Raw genomic sequence first — 5,866 nt, forward strand, 5'->3', positions numbered from 1 at the left:
ACCCTCTTAGGAGCAGCCTTTCAGAACAGACGTGTTCCCTGCCGATTCAGAACCGGAAGACAAAGCTGCAGTAACTAAATGGGGCCAAGAGCATCGCCATGAAGATGACCTTGGAAAGACAGTTCCAGCACTGCAGAATGTGTGTGAGGGAGGGGCAGGGTTATTGCTCTCTCCACTCTCCTTCCCCACAGAAGAATGCTTGCAAATTGCTTCAGCAGGCTTTTTCACACAGCCCTCGCCTGAAGACGGTCTCCTTGATTACACATCTGCCGAGTTCAGCATCTTCAAAGCACTAGTATCTTAAGCACAGTAATTTCATCTCAGTGCAAACTGATGCGAATGGGTAATACTGCTATAGCTACATGTTTGTGAGGAGACACTGTCCATGTGTCTTTCTGCTCTCACATCTTCTATGCTGGTTTTAGCTAAATGACATGAGATAATGAAGAGAAGGGAAATTCCATTTTATTTCAAGGCAAAGTTCTATGCACATATTAGAATAATTCTTGATTTATTGGGTTATCTAAATCAACCCACGACTTGGCCAAGAGGTGGTGGGACAGATGTTTTAAAATTTCATCCTGTTTTCCCTCTAAGCTCTGCCTTGACAGTCATGCCTACTTGAGAACATACACACTTCTTTTTAAGGTTTTTGATATTTGGTTCCTTTGCACTTTTGTTGCCTCCAATAGGACACTCTCTTCTGGTTTTATAAAAATTCTGTTTTTCATTTCACCCATGGCCCGCCGTAGTGTTCACAGATCTGAAGATTAAGATTACTGCTGCAACTGAAATGAAGTGACGCTGTGAAGAGAAAAGGGAAAGCCTTTGTTCTAAGTGTCTTAGCTCCCTTACATCATTGCTCCATAGTCCATGGATTCTTTTATTCACTGTCCTGGATAGTTTTATGTCAACTTAAAACAAGCTATAGAATCACATAAAAGGAAGGGACCTCAATTTAGAAAATGTAGCTCTAAGATCCAGCTGTAGGGTGTTTTCTTTCTTCCTTTCTCTCTCTCTCTCTCTCTCTCTCTCTCTCCCTTTCTTTCTTTCTTTCTTTTTCTTTCTTCCTTTCTTCCTTTCTTTCTTTCTTTCTTTCTTTCTTTCTTTCTTTCTTTCTTTCTTTCTTTCTTTCTTTCTTTCTTTCTTTTTCTTCCTTCCTTTCTTCCTTTCTTCCTTTCTTTCTTTCTTTCTTTCTTTCTTTCTTTCTTTCTTTCTTTCTTTCTTTCTTTCCTTTATATTTATTTATTTAAAACTCCAGATTTTATTCCCCTCCCAGTGCCCCCTCCGACTGTTCCACATCCCATACCTCCTCCCTGCACCCCTGTCTTCACGAGGATTTCCCCACCCCCACCCCCCACGCCACCAGACCTCTAAACTCCCTGGGGCCTCCAGTCTCTTGAGGGTTAGGTGCATCTTCTCTGACTAAACCCAGACTGGGCAGTCCTCTGCTGTATATGTGTTGGTGGTCTCATATCAGTTGGTGTATGGTGCCTGGTTGGTGTTCCAGTATCTGAGAGATCTTGGGGGTCGAGGTTAATTGAAACAACTGGTCCTCCTACAGGGTCATCTTCCTCCTCAGCTTCTTCCAGTTTTCCCCTAATTCAACCACAGACGTCAGCAGTTTCTGCCCGTTGGTTGGGTACAAATATCTGACTCTTTCAGCAGCTTGTTGGGTGAGAGCCTAGCCCATTGTGAGTGGCACCAACCCTGGACTAGAGCCCTAGGTTCTGTCAGAAAGCAGGCTGAGCAAGCCATGATGAACAAGACAGTAAACAGCACCTTCCATCACCTCTGCCTCAGCTCCTGCTTCAGGTTCCTCCCCTGCTTGAGCTCCTGTCCTGACTGCTTCAGTGATGAACAGCAGATTTGGATTCACAAACCAAATAAGTACTGTCCAAGCTGCTTTGGTCATGGTGTCTCATCACTGCAGTAGAAACCCTAACTAGGGCATTCATTATAAATCACCAGATAGACCTTTTGATTTTGTTGTAGGCTTTTCTGACTAACCAAAAGAAATTATGCAAGCATTTTAGATATTTCTAGATTTGGGATGTAAAAATGTTGAAAATGAAGCAAGTTGAAGTGCCAAATTTATAGTAATTCTCACAGAGCTGTTATGGTTCAAAGATCTTTGGACTGCTATTTAAAACTGATTGTGTTAGTGTGTTAGTTCCTTTTCTTTTGTTGTGAATAGACCCCATGAGTAAGGCAACGTGAGAAGAAACAGTTTGGGGACTCAGAGAGTGAGAGTCCATCCACCATGACCATGTCAGGGAGCATGGCTGTCAGCAGGCAGACATGGTGCTGGAGCTGTAACTGAGAGCTTACGGTTGATCCACAAGGGTGAATCAGAGAACTAAGAATGGTTTTTGCTTTTGAAACTTCAAAGCTCACCTTCGTAACACACCTCCTGCAACAAGGGCACACCTCCTACTCTTTCCCAAACACTTGGATCCACCAGGGACCAAACATTCCAATAAATGATCTTATAGGGACCATTTAAATCCAAACTGCCATATTGATATGCAATCATTCGTTCAAAATCAAATCACAATTTCAGTATGTTTTGTGAAGAACTAGGAGCATCTAGGCATGCCTTCAGGTGGCAAATTCTGCTCAGAACACAGATGTATGCTCAGATTTCCTGTGCATCATTCTGTATTTGATCCATTCAGGAACTGTAATAGAAATGGAATGAGGATTCCCCAAACACTGCGACTCATACAGATCCATTCACGAATACTTCTGCACAGAGAAATGAAAAAGAGGAAGATTTGTCCCCTGGTTCTTGTGGGGACCCAGACTGTGATACATGGGAATGTCACCGTACGTCTGGCAGGAGTATTGGGTGACAGCCATGCATCGTGGAGAGGATTTTCTGGAATAATATTCTTGATAGGAGTAAAGACAAAGGAAAGAGAGAGTTTCTCAGGTTAGAGGATTGGCAAAGGCCTGGGAAAACTATATTTTTAAAGTCATAATCTGAGGTAAAAATGGTGTAGTCCTGGGAGCTTTAGGTTATGGCTAAAACTGACAATTATATCAGAAGAGTAAAAAAAAAATCACTCACACACATGTACATGTATACACACATTCACATACACACATAGGTAGACAGAGGGGGGAAAGGGAGAGAGAGGCAGAGGCAAAGGCAGAGAGGAAGAGAGGGAGGGAGAGGCAGAGGAAGAGAGGAAGAGAGGGAGAGAGGGAGAGGGTGAGGAAGAGAGGGAGGGAGAGGCAGAGGAAGAGAGGAAGAGAGGAAGAGAGGGAAAGGGAGGGATATGAAAAGGATAAAAAATTAAACCATGTCTGAAACTCTCCCATCATCACTTGTGATCTACCCAGCACCATGTGAATGCTTTGTAAACACCTCAAAGTCACCATTTCACAGCTAAATCCACTCTCTTCTTCCTCTAGATACCCCAAATTGTTTTTATTTTGTTCTTTTCTTATGTCAATGGCATCTTTATTCTTCAAGCCATCTGGGGTTAAAAATGAATACACGTTGATTCTTCCCTTTCATTCCCAGCATCCAATCAGCCGACGAGTCTCATTACCCCTGAAATCTCATTTCGTGTATCTCTTTACTCGGTTACCATGGCAGTGCTTGATATGAATCCTTCATTTTCATTTGCTTATGATTTTGCAAATAAGTTTCCAAATTGGCCTCTGACATCTGTCTCTTGACTCTTCTATTCATTTGTACACTAAAACCAGTGACGGAGACTCACATGTCTCCTTGTCGTGCCTCTCTGTTGCTTGCCAACTTGTGGGAGTTTCATTCAGTGAGTTGACTTCAAGCCTCTTAACCCATCTAAACTCCCACAAGCTGAATCCAGTCTACCTGTTCACCTATATTCATCTCCTACCTGGACTGTAAGTCATTCAAGCACTGAAGATGCTACTTACGGAGACATCTTTTCTTCTTCAAAGATCCAGCTCCAACCCCACTTCCTTCATACAGTCTTTTTTTTTGCTCTGCCATTCCCCTCAACTATGAACTTTCTGACACCCTAGTATTATAATATATATTAACATTACAACATGCATGGCCCTGCTACTATTCCTGCTACTTTGGTACCTGATCTGCTGATTTGGTGTATGCCAGTGATACACCTCACATTGTGTTAAGCACCTAATTTGTATTATTTGATTTAAATGTTAGGACATCAAGTCAACTCTAATATCTAGTCTCCATTTTCACAATCAAGGAAACCAATATTAAATAACTTGCCTCATGGCAAACAGTATATCAAATCCAGATCCATTTGGTACCAAAGTATATTCTTTTTCATTAGACTACTAGTTCTCATCTTGCGGGTCATGACCCTTTTGAGAGGGGTCGAACAATCCTTTCATAGGATCAGAAAACACAAATATTTACATTGTGATTCATAAAAGCAGCAAATTTACAGTTATGAGGTAATAATGAAAATAATTTTATGGTTGAGGTCACCACAACATGAGGAATTATATTAAAGGGCCGTAACATTAGGAAGGTTGAGAAGCACTACATTAGACCATCTTGCCTTTGTGTGGTCAAGGGCTCTCTGACTGATATGTTTGCTTTCTATACCTCCTAAAACAGCGACTATAATTTGCATGCAGGGCTTTTATGGAATGGAATCCTGCAGTTGCTGACAGACAAGTCATGGAGTAATCTTCATGTAGAGTCTGAGGTTGAGAAGCATAGAACCCGCAAGTGGAGAGACTGGTTCTGGGTGCCATTATTTGAGCCTCTTATCAACCTAGTTCTAGATTCGAACTTTTCAGGTGAAAGAACTAACAAAGTCCACTGTTCAGCAATTACATTACTAGAGTGATCACCAGAAAAAAGGGTGTATGACATAGTTTCATCAATAAATGAACAAAATTGATATTATAGGCCTGTGTACAAGAGGGTGAATTAAGGGTTGTTTAATGTACATGCAGGCTGTCTTAGAGAGAACTCATTCTGGAATAGTATTTTTATTAGTATTTTCCAAGTTTTACCAGTAGCTTAGAAGAAAACATCCATGGGTGAATGCAAATGCCTAAAGATCATCCATGTATTGCTCACCTAGAACTAGATAGATAAGAACCGAATCCAGCATAATTAAGAACTCTATCAAGGAAAAAGAACAGGGTGTCCAAATTGGTGTTAAAAATCAGAATATACATGAGAAAGCCTCTCTGAGACTAGAGAGACAAGGTTAAAGATAGGAAGCCAAAGCCATTACATACCCAGACTCCTCAAAGGCAAAAGTGACATTAAGATCTGTCAGGTACAGGTTCAAATCTTAACCTACTAAGAGAAGCTTTACCCAGCAGCTGACTCAGATGAAGAGGCCCACAGCCAAATGATGGATGGAGTTTGGGTGCTCTTATGGAAGAGTTAGGGGAAGGATTGAGAATCCTGCAATGGATAGGAACTCCATAGGAAGACCAACAGAGTCAACTAACCTAGGCCCTTGGGGCTCTCAGAGACGGAACCACCTACCAAAGAGCATACATGGGTGGTGGGACCTATACCCACCCCCATACATATGTAGCAGATGCTTAGCTCGGTCTTCGTGTAGGTTCTGGGCAACTGGAGCAGAGTCTATCCCAAAAGCTGTTGCCTGTCTGTAGGGTAAGTTCTTCTAGGTGGGCTGCCTTGTCTGGCCTCAGTGGGAAAGGACCTGATGCACCAGGGTGGGGGGATACTTAGGGGGGCTTCCACTCTCTCAGAGGAGGATGGGAAGGGGATGAGGAAAAGGATTGTAGGAGGGGTGACCAGGAGTGTCAGCAGTGATCAGGATGTAAAGTGAATAAATAAATTTCAGTAAAAAATAGGGAGAGAGGGAGAAGGAAAGGGAGAGGGAGAGGGAGAGGGAGAGGGAGA

The sequence above is a fragment of the Mus caroli genome, chromosome 10, assembly GCF_900094665.2.
Source record: "Mus caroli chromosome 10, CAROLI_EIJ_v1.1, whole genome shotgun sequence".
Classification (NCBI taxonomy): Eukaryota; Metazoa; Chordata; class Mammalia; order Rodentia; family Muridae; genus Mus; species Mus caroli.